Source organism: Talpa occidentalis, unplaced genomic scaffold (assembly GCF_014898055.3).
Source record: "Talpa occidentalis isolate TD23 unplaced genomic scaffold, MPIMG_talOcc4v2.1 talOcc4.4, whole genome shotgun sequence".
Classification (NCBI taxonomy): Eukaryota; Metazoa; Chordata; class Mammalia; order Eulipotyphla; family Talpidae; genus Talpa; species Talpa occidentalis.
In genome coordinates, this window is record NW_023604295.1 from 32,771,282 (window position 1) to 32,786,828 (window position 15,547).

Genomic DNA, 15,547 nt, shown 5'->3' on the forward strand with positions numbered 1-15,547 from the left:
CACTCAGAGCTGTCCGTGCATCTGTCTCACTCTGCCTCGACTTCTGGTTCTGTCTCTTCTTGTCACTTGCCACCATAAACTAATCTGCTTGTTGCTGGACATGTTTATAAATGTTGAATGAATTACTTTAGTGCCTTCATGTAGCAGATTGCTGGTCTATTTGGTACCAAATGATGGAATACTTTTAAAGGCCCATGAGATAGACATTAAGAGATTCTTGATGACATTAAGAGCATTTCCTATGGGGTGAGGGCAGAGACCAGATTGCAATGGTATCTGGACTAGGAGATGAAAGAAAAACTAGCCAGTAACTCAAGCTACACCAGGGGCAGCCTCACTTTCCACTAGCCCCTCCTCTCCTCACTTTGATGGCAGTATTATTTTTAACTATTTTTGAAAAAGGAGCTAGAGATATTTAGTCATTTGGGAGGGGACAAGAACAAATGAGGGAGTCAGAATATCAGGGTTTTCCCCCCTTAAGTCTAACGCCCTTAGAAAATGACAGTTCCACTATGTACTAGGAAGCATGTGCTTTGTTTGAATCCTACTTTGCATATGGGAAGAGCACCAGCTAACTCAGAATAAAGGGAAGAGCTTTAGAATTTGAAATCAGATCAATCTGGAGCCAATATCTAGCTTTGTGGGTTACCTAATAGTTTTGTAAACTTTGTAAAATTTTAGCATAGTTGAGTCTTGATTTATTCATCAGAAAAATGGGAATGATAATGACTCTCTTACCATTTGCATAATTAGGCCATTGGTGCTAAAGAGTGAATCTCACAAAGGTTTTATGTAATATTCGCAAGTCACTTGGCTAATAAGTGATGGAGGTGGGATTCCAATCTAGGGCTCATAAACTTCGATGCTTTCCTACTTTCTGTGCGCTCTGTTGCCTCGCACATTGATAACTTGTGATGCCTTCAACTCTTTTTTGGAATGAAGCAAAGCACAAATAAGAAGATTAATGCATAAATCAAAGAGTATGTTACCTGGCGAGCAGGAAAACGCTAATTTGGAAAGATATATGAATGCCTATAGCCCAGATATGAAAACAACCCAACTGCCCAATAACCATGGATGTATGGATTGAGAAGATGTGGTTCATATACACAACAGAATACTAGTAAGTCATTAAAAAGATGAAATCTTGCCCTTTTTAACAAAAATGGTTGACCCCCCTTAAAGGAATTATGCCAAGTGAAGTAAGTCCAAAGGAAAAAGACAAATCACCTCCGATGATTTCACTCATTTCTAGAAGATAAAGAAAAGCAAAAACAATCAGGAAAAACCAGAAGCAAACTCTTAGACTGACAAAAAATAGTGGTTACTGGAGGGGAGGGAGGGAGAAGGAATAGCTTGGTGGTAGATGGTGATTGGAAATTTGGTGCTGAAGGTGTATGAAATAAAATATACAGTTGCTAAGGTGAGAAGCAGAACTGTAAACCTAAAACCTATAGTTTTGTCAAATAATGTTAAGTCAGAAAAAAGGAAAAAGAGGAGGCATGCAGTATTCCCTTCCCTACTCCTAGCTTTCCTGGGGCCTTGGGAAAGTCCCTGTTGCTGAGGTTTCTCCTTTATAAATGGATGGGAAATTCTATAATCTACTGCACAGGGTAGTGGTGAGGGTTAGATTAGCTAATGTTGGCAAAGGTACCCAGCAGAGTGTTCACATAGTGAGTGCTAATTAAATGCTAACTAAAGCTGATTCTAACTTTGAGGTTTGGGCTTCTAACAAGCTTTGCTGATAATGACAGTGATTGTTGTAGTGGTGGAAGCAGTTGTAGTAAGAGCAGCATTAGTTAACATTTGTAGAGCACTGGGGAGGCTTCAAGTGCCATAAAATAACACTCATTTAAATAATCTCATTTAAATTCACAATAAGTTTCTTAAACAGCTGTCATTATTTATTCCTATTTTTATAGATTAAGGCAGCAAGGCATAATGAAAGAAGTTAAGTCACTTGCCCAAAGTCATTAGCTAGTATTGGTAGAACATGGATGAAATCCAGGACTTGGCAAAGTTTCCACCTCCACTAGATGCCAACACATGAACCCCAAAGTTTGGTTGAAATTTATTTACATGTAATCTTATGAGCTAAAAAGGAATAAGGCACCTTCCTGGCAGATCCAGTGGCTCCCTGACTCTCACTCCAGGAGCTTATCCTGGACTTTTGAGGAGAGTACTAGTAGCTGGGCCAGATGTGATGACATTATCACAAAGTTGTCCCTCAATGTCTAATAACACTTACATATCCATGGCCCCCTTTTGAGCCGGTCCTCATCTACGCATTGAGGGCAACGGGATGAAGCGGAGACCTGAGGTCAAGTCTGTATGAGAGTCATGGAAGAGAGAGAAGCCCTGCAGGAACCCTGCTGGGGCTGGGGTGGGGTGCTGGCAGGGAGGCTGCCAGCCTGCTCATCTGTATGCTCTGGGATAAGTTCTGCAGCGAAAGGTGCCTCTGGGCAGTCACTTACATTATTGGGCCGTGAAGCTATCAAAGCTCATAGATACCAGTTCTGGCCTTTTGGGTCCTCTGATCCTCTTCCCTGCTTGGCCTCATCCTTTGCCCCAATACTGGGGTTGGCCTGTGCCTTTGTGTGTGCGTGTGTGTGCTTGCGTGTGTGCGCATTGCATGCCCACGTTAAAGAGACAGAGACAATGAAAACCTAGAACGTATCCCCAGCTGGGAGCTCACGCCCAGGACTGTGTCCTCTCACTCTCTCCCCAGAGCTACTCTGGAGTCCTCTCCCCCAGATTGTTGGCAAGACTGCAGAACTTCTGATTCAGTGACATTTTTCCAGGATCACTGTGTTCTTTCTCCACAGCCATCAGAGACAGAACTGAGAACAGGAAGCCCACTATCTCGGAGGACTGGATCACAAGGACGCTGCTCCCCAAGCAGCTGAAGGCTGCAGGGTCAGAGCTGTGGGGACAGGTGGAAGGAACATCCCTGTGTATTGATGTATTGTCACACGTCTTTTAATCCCCTTGCTAATACCAGGAAATGGGTAAAATTGTCCCCATTGACAGGGAGAGGAAATTGAAGCTAAGAGAGAAAAAAGTGACTCACGTAAGGTCATTCCGTGAGTAAGAATCTCACTAAAAGATCTTTAACAGCTGAGTTTTCTAATGCTGCCTGATGATCCTCCTTTATGTGAGGCATCCCACAAGCTTTGCCACAAGTCAGAATTCCTGGGGCACATTACTGGTGGTTATGGCCATGCTGAATGGTGTGAGCTTGGAGGCTCATTGTGCCTCATCTCCTTCTACACACACTAAGTCTAGGTTCCATCAGATATTGTCATGGGAAGGCAGGTGACTATCAGTCCAAAGGACAGCCTTGGCATGTGGGCCTGTGTATGCACATGTAATCAGAACAAACACACATGCCGCGTTGCTGGTAGAGGACTTTTAGGTCATTTAATCCAAAATCCTGATTTATAAATTGAAAGTCTAGAAGCAAAATCGAAGAGATTTCTAGTCTGAGCTTGGGGACTTATAGATTTTTTTTTAAAAGGCAGAAACTGTAAGAAATAGTCATGCGTAGGGTGTGACCCCAATAATGCCTAGGCTTACACTGAGGTTGAATGGTTCCTGGAGTCATGGTGGGAGTGGGGTGGTGGTCACAAAAGGAGGTGGTGGAGGTGACGACAGTAGCAGAGAAGGTGGAGTAAGTGTGTTGGCAGTGATGGTGGTGGTGGTGGAGGGAGTTGCAGTAAGCATTGTGATTAGAGCAGTGTTGGCCAAGGAGATGATGGTGGCCAATGATGACAGAAGTGGTGCTGAGATGGTTGGAGATGAAGGTGGTGGCAGAAGTGACAGGGTAGAGGCAGTGATAGTGATGGCAGTTAGTGTTGGAGGCGGGGGTGATACTAGAGGAAGAGACCAGGATAAAGGTGAGTGGTGGTGGTCTGGGAGGGAATGGTGTTGTACCCTCTAAGATTTAGGGAGAATTGAACTCCCCAACACCTGAGGAGAGTTCCAGCCTCACTACTGACAGTGGGTAACAACTGCTCAGGTTGCTGGGGGATGTCTCATCGCAGTGAGGAGAATGGAAAATCCATGACTCTGTCCTGGCCTAGCTAGTTCTGGCTCTGGGGCTGCCCAAACTGGAATCCTGCCGGAGAGCTTGACTGCATTCCCAGGTGCCCTGAGCACAAGACACTGAGATCTGGCAGAATTTCCAGAGCTTCTGTAGAAAGGGTTAAGAGAGAAACATACCCAGGTCCATATATTCTAGTACATTTTTCCTTTGATACACACACACATTCATACATACCTCACACACCCCAACACACCTCCACACCAACACACAGTTTCTGCAGAGTTCACGCTAGTTGTCTTTAGAAGGCAGCCTGTAGAATGGAGTGTGTGCTGCACATGCCACATGCCCACCTCCACAGCCTGGTCTTGGCTGCTTCTAGAGCGCTGGCAGCTCTGCCTCTGACTCAATCACCGAGACATCAATGCTGAAGAAAATCAATATGTTGTTTGCCTCTCTGAAGTGAGAACACGCCAGATAAAGAGCCGCAAAGGGTGGTCTTGACGGCACTAGTGACAGTCCTCTGGTCGATACCAGGCTGCCTTCTGTTTCATTTCGGTAGCCCTCTCACCTGGCAGGAGGGACCTATGGGATCCATGGGGGAGAAAGCCCCACTTTGTATTATCTATGTTAATTAGTATAATATTTGTTGGCTTAGTATTAGTTGACTCTCACTGGCTCCTGCCTTTTATTAAGGTCCATGGCACCCTTCCCTACGAAGGCATGTGTAGTTCAAACCCCTCATGTTTCCCCATCCATTCCCACCTTGCTACGAGTGGTACCACCCACCTGAATCACAGGTTCTCTGAAGGATCACCTTTAATAGCATCTCATCATTCCTCACATGGGGTGAGTGATAACCTCAAGGGCAAGAAGGTGGAAGGGCCTGTGAACATCATTCCTCCTTGGTGCCTGGGTCTTGGAGGTACTTAGAAAGTGAACATTTAGTGAGGGGAATAAGGACTTGGAGATACAGATGTGGAAGTTCTTCAGTTTTTTTCAAGGTCACATTAATTGCAGAGCTGGGGAAGAGGCAACTCAAAGCTTGAGCAGCCTCCAGAAGTAGATGGCCCAACATGGCATTGCCAGACCACAAATGCAGCTTCCTAAGCCCACAGGCTATAGGTCAGGCAGTCTCCACCTCCACAGGTTTGCACAAGACAGTGGCACACGTTGGTACCTGGCAGTTCTCCTGGGACCCAATTTTAAGGATTTTCCTGTATCTGATTGCTGTCATGAGGACAGCATCAGTTTTTGGCAGCTACAGACCCTGGCACTTGACAGTGATGCAGAGAAGGGTTGTAAATAAGAAGGCACCTAGGGGCACAAGACTTAGGCACTGTGTGTACCCAGAAGCCATGGCCTTGTTACTCCACCTGGCTCCCAGCCTAGAATACAAGGAGAGGCCCCTCCAACTCTAAGCAACTGCAGAAGCAAGGGTTGGTTTTAAGGAAAGTAATATTTTCCTTGAAAAAATAATATACCCAGACTGCAACATGCTCTGTTGGTTGCCAGCTGATCTTCCCAACTGAATCCTGATTTTATTAAGACATTCACCCATTACCAGCTTGTGAAGTTCCTCTGGTATCTGCTGTTTCTCCAGGTGTGGGAAAATGGAATGTGTTTCAGACTAAGGAATGATAGTCCATGCTAGAGAAAGCATTATACTCTTGATTTGCACAAGACATGTGTAGCCCTGATTGCCACTAGCAGTGGTCTTAAAACCACAAGGGAAACCAGCTTTGAGTAGAAGCTAACACTGTTGAATGGCATGGTAGAAAGAACCTGTGGATTTGATGTCATCAGTGATATGCAGATGGCATCACGCTGAGGGTCTGCTCCACACTGGCTCGTTATATCAGATACTACATTTCCTTATTGTTTAAGTCAGTTTGATTCAATGCCTTGTGTTTCTTGCAGTCAAAAAAGTCCTAAGTGTTATGCTCTGCAAGATTAACTGGGGAGGGGGCGAGCATTGGGGGAAGAGAGAAGGCAGAAAAACAACATAGCCTAACTCTTGTTTCCAAAAATTCACCTCCCATGGTGACCTATTCCTCTCAATTGCCTAAACCCATATCTTCCTCTTAGAAGCCCCTCTGTAGAGCAGAGGGCAGGCTGGGATATTTAAACAACCATTTGTATAACATTTAGAGACTGTAGCAGGAAACTAAGCATAGTGAGTAATTTGCAACTGGATAATCGGGTTCTCAAGATATATTTTGGTCTTTCGATTGCAGCTTTGGCTTTCTTTCAGTTATATGCTGGCACCATCTAGCATGTGGGAGTCATACCTTAGAAATTCATACTCTGACATCTAGTCTGGGAGCAAGGAAAAGACCCCAAGAGGAACAGGGAATCCTCTCTCCTACCCTCTTAACTTTCTGTATTACATTCCACTTCTTCTTACAGTGATTGCCTCAGGAAAGGTCACGTTACCCACCTCTTAAATAAAGGCTGTACCTGAGACCACAATAGCCACAATGAATACAGTTGTTGAATAAAGAATGAGAAGGAAACTGCATCCTAGTACAATGCAATGACATGAGCAAGAACTGATACTAGAGTCAGAAATCAGCCACAGAGAACTATTTCCTTACGAGATCTCCAGTAGATGATGCTTCTCTACCTAGCATGGACCCTAGTCAGCAGACCTGTGCCTCTACAGCCCACGCTGAATAGCCCACGCTGAATAGCCCATGCTGTCCTCATTTTGGCAGTGGAGGTAGGAACAAAAGATTGGGGTCAAAAGTAAGAGCAAAGGTGGGGGTCAAACCCATTTTCTGTCACTTTCTTCATGTTTTGAACGTAGGCCAGTCACTTAGTCCTTCCTGATTCCACTTCTTCTTGTACAAAGAAGATTAAAAAGATAAAGGATGGCACAGTGTTTGGCACTCTAGTAATTTCCTAATATATGATAATTAGTTAATTAGTTAATAGTTTAGTTATGAGAAACCATCTAGCCCATTTCCCTACTTCCTTCTGTGACCTGTCAGGCTCACAACTATATCTTTGTAGCTCATTCTTCCTGTCACCCTCAGATTTGGCACACAACATGTTCTTTCCTGAGCTGCACCAGGAAAGTGTTGGTGGCACTTCATCCTGACAATTCCTCACCCACATTCTTGGAGAGTAGCCATTGGCACTTCCAGGCCCCAGGATTCTCCTTCTCTACATGTGGTCCCTGGGGCTGCACTCCTGTCCGTCATTTCTAGATAGGACTAACTCAAAGCCTTTGAAAGACTCTGGCTGCAAACAGAAAAGACTGTCCCCAGGAAATGAACCCATAAGGCAGTCCCCTGGGACATGTTGAAGAGGTACATGGCTCTCACTTGAGTTCGCCATGTCAATCATATGAGGGCAATGAATGGCAAATGCTGCCAACTTGGGGCAGAAAGCAAGTCTGGGCACTGCCAGAATAGTAAACAGTTTGATCTCTCTTAATAAGGTCTGTCTGCCTGGGGTAGACCAAGCCGACAGAATCTCCTGGGGCTACTAGAGCCAGATGCCTTTCAACAAGCTTTGCATTGATCTTAATAAATACAAGGAGACAGCTCTGGCATGATAAATCAAAACCAATCCTGGCCTGAAAGACTTGTGTTCAGAAACCCTCACCATTTCAAATCAAGTTAACCAATATTTACAGGGCATCTCCCAGGAGCCTGTCACTCTGTTAGGTATGGGATTATAAAGAGGAATAAAGTGTGTGGTTGTCCTGGACAAACTAAGAGCCCCGGGTAGGGTAAGAAGGAATAAGGGGAACACAGAGGGAGAAAAGGGCCCCCTAAGGAAGTAGGAGGGCACTAAAATCTTCACAGAGGAAGTGACCCAGATATCAGTTCCACAAATATTTATTGACTGTCAACTGGTATACTAATTTCTGTGCTAGAGGATTTCACAGGCGTTATCTCATTATACTTCACAAAAGCCCTGTGAAGTAGATATTATTATCCCTTGATTTTCAAAGTTGTGAAAACATAAGCTCCAGAGTCACATAGCTCATAAATGATGTGGGTGCTTTGGTAGAATCAGAACCCTCAGTCTAACCACCTAAGATGTAGGTGACCTGACTTTGGGGGTCTCTTTTGCTCATGCACACAAGCTTCAATGAGCCATTATAGAAGTAGATGCCCACATCGCCACTCATCATTCTGGTGACAGGAAAATCCATGCAAGTGAAACTCACAAACAGAAGCTAAGGTAAACCCCTACCTCTTATCCCCACTTCCTTCCTCATTTTCTCTCTGTTTCAGAGGCCTTAAACTTGACCAAAAAGAAGAAAAGAAAGAAAGAATTCTTTGCTCCAGAAGTGACTATGCTTCTCTATTTTATCCTGTTGGCCTTGAAATACACAAAGAACTTACAGCCAAGGACATGGAACAGGGTCTTTGGCTGAGAGGAAAGGGGCAGTGGGGAAGCAAGCGGGAGGAAGTGTGCGATCACTGTGAGGACCTTGGGCCCACGGGTGAAAGGAGAGAGTGAATGGAGGTAGAGACATAATCAAATGGGGAGAAGAAGAAATGGTGAGTGAAAAGGAAATCGCCTGGACACCCAGAGGGAATGAACGGGGACAACCACAGTCAGGCTCAAAAAGGAGGGACCATGGACGGTAGTCCCTCTCCTAGGACGACTGCCTATGTTCAGCCACCCCTGGTTACTTGTGCCTTCATCCTGGTGTACCATACCTGAAACTGCTTTGGGAAATACTATGCTTGTTCCTTAAAAACACAGACTCAAGTGTTGGAAGTTCTGGTTTCTGAGGGAAGGGACTTGGCAAACCTCATTTCACGTAAGCCTCAGGCTCTCCTTCAGTAAACGAGAGGAGTGGCATCACTCAGGTGCTTGTTCCAGCTCTGAAAGCCCAGGATTCTGAGGTCAGCCCATCTTCCCTGGATTTGGCGAGAGAGAAGAGACTAAGGACCTGGGAACTTGAGCCAATTCTGTTGGATCAGGGGAAGAAATGGCAATTTAAGTCAGAATCAATAAACAAACTGCTATTTCAGGAAGCTGTCTCAGTCCTACCTGGCTTGCATAGTTTTCCCAAAATTCTTTTGTCAGCAGCCAGTATTTTCCTTTCCCCAAGTAGACGCAGCTTAAACTGAGCAGCTGCCCACAAGCAGAAGAGTCACTAATGGCGATGCCCTAGCCCAGGGCAGTAGGCTGAATAATGCCCCTCAAAAACATCAGGTCCAAATCCCTGGAACCTGTGAGGTTTACCTCATTTTTAAAAAGAATCTTTGTAGGTATGATTAAGGATTTGAGATGAGACAAATACCCTGGTTGACCCAGGGGGACCCTAATGTGGTCACATGTATCCTTATACATGAGCAGCAGGGGGAGATTTGATAGGCAGAGAAGGCCATTGGAGGACTCACTCGGCCTTACTGTTTGCACTGAGCTAAGAAATGCCAGCAGCCACAAGAAACTGGAAAAGAAAGGAACAGATTCTCCCTTCGAGCCTCTGGAGGGAGTGAGCCCTACCACACACTGCTTTCTGTCCAGTAATACTGAGTTCAGAGCTCTGATCTCCAAAACAGAGAATAAATTTCTGTTTTTTTAAGGCACTAACTTTGTGATAATTTGTTACAGCAGCAGTAAAAATGAATCATCCAGTTTTATCCTACCCCAAGCCTACACATTTTGTGCACATGCACCTGTGTTCTCAGCATGTCCCAGGTCAGCTGTCTCCCTCAGAAATCTGGGGAAATCTAGATTCCCTGAATGAGCAGTAATAAGAAAGCCACAAGCACATGTCAAGATGGAGATCCAGTTACTTGTGGTGGGCAGAGTAAATACCTCCAAGTCAGTAAGATGGGCATGATAATCCCTGACCAGCTCATCATCACTGTGTTAAGACTACCTGATAAAATAGATTTAAAGGTCACTCATGGTAGACTTTCTATTTTTCAGCAACTCTAGTTTTTTGAGTATAATCATGGGCATATCGCTAGTTATATTTATACCCAGTCCTTAGGAAATGCAAGTAAGGGTCAGGATCATAGAATCTTCCATGTCCTTTGCTATCTTTGGCATTTCCCAGTGCTTATTTCCTCTGATTCTGTGGGAATAGAGCAGTGGGACCAGGTGTGAATGATCCTAGGAAAGGTTAATGGATATAAACCTCTTCCCAGCCGCCTTAACTGGAGTCATTGATGTGCTTGTCCACAGACTTAGCCAAAACCATAAAACCTAGGTGTGCTCTTTATCTTAGCACCAGCAAGGTGAAAGGAACTGGCATCAGTCTGATAACCTGTGGATGATATCTTATTTGCTTGTGTCTTTAGTGCCTAGCTTGGAAGTCCCAATAACTGTTGCATGGAGAAACAAATATATTAATGAAAGAAAGAAAAGGAATCAACCCAAAACATCGACATAACCTCCAAAGCACAACCTTCTTATACCCTCCATTTAATATTGTCCTTGTCAATACAATTATTCCTATCCCATGCTATCTCTTGATCTTTGCGCTGAGATTGGCTGGGACTCATTCTTATAAATTTCCATCAAAGATTCACTCCAGTACTGATAAGTACTGTCCTCCCCTGAGTCTCCTGAATCTACCTGTAATTTCGGTCTATAGTGGTTATAACCACTGCATTGCCCTACGGTGTAGCAGGCAGCTGTACATACCAAAGAGCAGTGCCCTCACTGTTCCATTCTGTGAGAATAGCCATCTGCACCTCAGGACCAGAAGCTGTAGTAGAATGAAGACCCCCCAACTTTTATCCCACCAGATTTTACCTCTTTCACCCAGGCTTCTAGGGTCCCAAAGATTCTATTAGAGACATATTTATGAAAAGAAAGAGGATTGAAACTTTCTGTAGATCAAATGGAATTTCTAAGAAGCTTGATTTCCTTTTTTTCACTTTGATTGTTAAAGTGTATATATACAACGTATAGAGCTTTGAAAGTACATAAAAGCATCAAGTGGTTAAAAACAAAAGTCATCATAGTTCCATACCTAGGATCAATCATTATTAACACCTGGTACATTTCCTTTCAGTCATTTTTCTGTAATTTTTACATAATTGAGATCATAGTGTAAACAATTTAAATCTTTCTAAATTTAACGATTGGCATAAATCATTTCTCATAGCATTAAGAATTCTCTGTTAATATCATATTCTTCAATCTATTTTAATAATTACCAGTGTAAGTATTAAAGCTTCCCCCCAGTGCTCCAACTCTGTCCTGTTTTCTTTTTCCTGGTACAATCCATTTGTAGAATTTAGCATCTCTTTCAATTCATTAAGAATTTTTTTTTCCAAAGCAACAAGAGCAGTGAGCAATGTAGATGTTTGCTGAAGATTTCACAGGGAAGATCGAAGAAAGATTTTTCATTGTATATACTACAGCAAACTTAAACAACACATCCCTTAATCACTTTTGGTTTATACAAATCCCCTGCCAGCCTGGAGTGCCAGCAGGAGGTTTTTTGGTTTTGTTTTTATTTTCTTGACTCTTCTTTCCTTCTTTCTAGATACCACCCTCACCACACACACCCCTCAGTTACCTCCTTAAAGTCTTTATAAGAGCGCCTGGCTTCACGGACTTACATTTGCCCCAAGACTCAGAAAACAAGGGGCCTCAAACAGCTAGACCCCCTACCCACTGTAGAAGACAATTTAGTGACATTCATTAGAGACTTGAATAGGACTTAAAACATACACCCCCTCCCCCACCCACTGACTTCACCATCTTGGAAGTATTTCTTCCAGATACATAAAAAGCTTTCTTTAAGAGTAAACTTGCTCAATGTAGGGAACTTGCTAAATTGATGTATAAAATCTTGATTTCTTTTTTCATGGGGTCAATTCTTGTTTATGTCTGAATCAGAAAAACTGTTTTAAGATGGAAACATAAAACTGTTAAGGCAAATATGAAACTTGTACATATGAATTCCATAAGAGTCTAGAAGTGGTCATAGCCATTGGCTGCAATCAAGGGTTATTTGACTGGGGGAAGGAGGGAACAGAGATATTTCAAATAAAATAATTCTAGCTTGCAGATACATGGTAAAAGTAGGACTTAAACATGTGAAGAAGCCTAAAACCTGGGGCTAGGAAGTGGCATGGTGTCTTCCAGGATCGCCCCCAGCACTGCCAACAGACTTGTCTGCATAAATCTAGAAACCACTTCCTCAAGGGCTCTGCGTAGGATGCTGGCTCCAGGAGTGCACATCTCATTTCTGGAAAACAACAGCAAATTGGAGTGTTCAAAAGGTAGCTGCAATAACCATTTGAAGGGCTGTAAGAAAGTCCTGAAAGAAGTGACAGTGTCTTCACATTAAGCAGCCAGAAGAAGTGAAAGGAGAAAGGGTGATGCCAGTGCCAGCCAGGCTGGACCTGACTTGTAGAATCCACAAAGGCTGTAAGGAAGAGGAGGAGGGGGCTTCTGAGAACAAAGTTCTCAGGCAGGCCCTGAAAGCAACTCTCCCCTGCTCTGTGAGCTGAGCAAAGGTGTTGACTCCTCCAAGTTTTTATTTATTTGTGAGCAAAAAAATAAACCTCTCTACTTATTGGGAGTGGGGTAGCTAAGGAGCAGCACTAAGGGACACCGCCTTCCCAGGAGGAGATCATGTTTACAGTGTGGGAAGGAACTTTGGGGAATGTGGCAGTGGGTGGAGGCTGTGGGGTGGGCAGTGGTGGAGTCTGGGGATGGGCAGAACCCTGAAGAAGTTCCTTGCTCCTTGCTCCACTCACCAGGCTTCCTCCCCACTACCCAGCTGTTATGGGGAGGACTTGTGGGTGAGAGTGGGGTACAGTTGCAGACTAAGGACCACCGCCTCCCCAGGAAAAAAAACAGAATGCCAAATTAAAATGAATTTCAGATAAATACATATTTTAGTGTAAATAGGTCCTGGGTATTGCATGGCAACCCTAAGATTACAACAAAACTAGTGACCACCCAGGGTTTACATCACCAGTAGACAAAGAGGAAGTTAGAGAAAGGGAACTCTTTAGAACCAGCACTTGTATTTGTGTGTACATGGAGAGAGAGAGGAACTCATGGGAGATTAAAAATGATTTAAAAATAAATTTGGTTCTACCTGCACCCCTATGTTTATAGCAGCACTATTTACAATAGCTAAGCTTTGGAAACAGCCCAAATGCCCAAAAATAGATGACTGGATCAAGAAGACGTGGTACATATACACCATGGAATATTACTCAGCATTCAAAAAAGATAAACACATGCAATTTGCAGCAACATGGATGGCGTTGGAAGGGATCATGCTCAGCGAAATAAGCCAAAAAGAAAAAGAAAAATACCGGATGGTCTCACTCATAGCAGGAATCTAGAAAACTTAAATAAGGGACCAGAAAAATGAATATAAGAAAGTGAAAATCAAAATCAACAAAAAACTATGAACCAGAGACAATTTTTGGGGGGTGGGGGGCAGGAGGGGAGGGATTGGGGTCAGAATGGGGCATTTGCAATTGTATGGGGGAATATAAAAATAAAATTTATTATTTAAATTAAAAAAAAATAAATTTGGTTCCACCGTGAACAGAAAGCCAGCCATTTATTGAGTTTTCCACCATTTATGTTTTTTTAAGATAGAACCATCTTCTCCCCTCATTAGGATCTTTTATCCTTACACCATCAGAGCAGAACTGTACTTCTGAGAACTTGCCAGTTCTTGCCAGCCATGAAATTGTACCTTTTCTTTGATGATACTCTGACATCTACCTGTCCCAGGTCCAAGGTGGATCTTTGACAATGCCCTTGTTACCATGAATTTGTTACCATGAACTAACTCTGGTATTACTTGGAATTTTCCCCCCAAATTTCCTTTCCAAAACTCCCCACCCCACAAGTGACAATCACAGCTACCTTTTGGGTTGGAATTTGGTCTAGAAAAGTTCATCTCCTGCTCTTTTTCTCCAGGGAGGTAAAAATAGTCAGCAAGGTAAGTAATGAATCTGTCAGGTGCCCTACTCTTAGTCAAATGCTGGTCCACAGATTGGAAAAGCACAAGTTCCCATTTTCTTGTATTTTCCCTGGAACCAGCTTTGTGATCTGGTTCAACCTCCATTTCCTCTCTTTGAATGGGCCAGGCCTACTGTGTCTGTTTCTGCGTTTACTGACTTGCTCCTTTGTCTGGTGCTACTTTCAGGACCGTGTCACTATCCAGTGCCAATAACCCTCAATCTCCTGCACTCCCACCTCTTTTCCAGCATTTGGTAATTGTCTGTTCTTTATGAATGGATCCTGGCTTCAATTGTCCTCTTTTAGTCTTAAGTCCATAGAGCGCCCCACCGAGTAAGCGGGCTGTCCTGTGGATAACCTGCTTTCCTGTGTTCACCCTTCCCACGCCACAGGGTGTGGACAGGCATTTTGGACATTAGTAATGAGCAAATTTGCTTGAGGTGCCCATGCAGGCAGCTTGTGTCCTCTTACTCATCTTGTCATGGTCATCTGCCCAGGGTTCCTTTCCTTCTATTGCTACTGGTGACAACAGCTTCCTATACCTTGGGGAGTTGTCCTTCCACCCCCTTCCTTGCCTCATGCCTCTGTTGGGATCATCAATTGCAACATCCCACCCTCTGGCCACAGGGGAGGTTCAATCATTCACATTGTTTCATCCCATCTCCTTATCCTAGAGACATACTCAGGAGACAGCTCGTGCACCAATCTGGGTCTATCTTTCCATGGGAGCACCTAAGAGGTCATTAGTGGAGAGCTACAGACCTGACCTATGGGCAGAAATGCTCCCCTCTCCTGCTGCTGAGATCCCTGTCTCTGAAGGACAGGGGAGCTGGGGGTAGAGGGAGAGATAGACAGATCTGGTGGCATCATTTGAGTCCCCACATTCACATGCCTATGACCACCCCAGTCCTGAACTTCTAATTTTTGCTTTCTCTGCTCTGCATGGGGTGTAACATTTGCAGCTGAAGAGGCCTGAACAACACACTTGGTTTCTACTGTTCTTCCCAGATTTAATTGACACTGAGCGATACCTTATTATATGCCAGCACACACATCCTCCCCCACGATTCTCAGCACCAGTCCATCAATGATCCTGACCATCCCTGTTAAAGGCCTGAGGGAAAGAAGATTGAAGGGTGCATTCCTTAGGAGCTTTTCCAGAGTCCAAATGCAAATTTGCATTCCAAATTCAATCATCTTTTTAATTTTTTTTTAAAGATTTATTTATTTATTCATACAAACACTGGGTACAGTCAGAAGCGCGGGAGGGTGAGAGAATTCACCAGAGCCAGAGCGGGGAGCAGAGCAGGCAGAAGGACCGAAGTACACTGCTGAGGGGAGCAGCGGGCGGCAGGAGAGGTCTGCGCGCCATGTGGGACCCTCCTCTGGTGGCCGGGGAGCAGCCGGGGATTGAACCGGCACCTCGGAGGCTGCGGGCAGCTTTGCAACCCAGCGCTCAACCGCTGCGCCACTGGGGAGGCCCTTTAATTTTTTCTTTTAATTGTGATCTGGAAAAGGAGAATTTCACATTCTGGCTAAATATGTGTCTGGTTAAGGTGAACATGAAACTGCAGG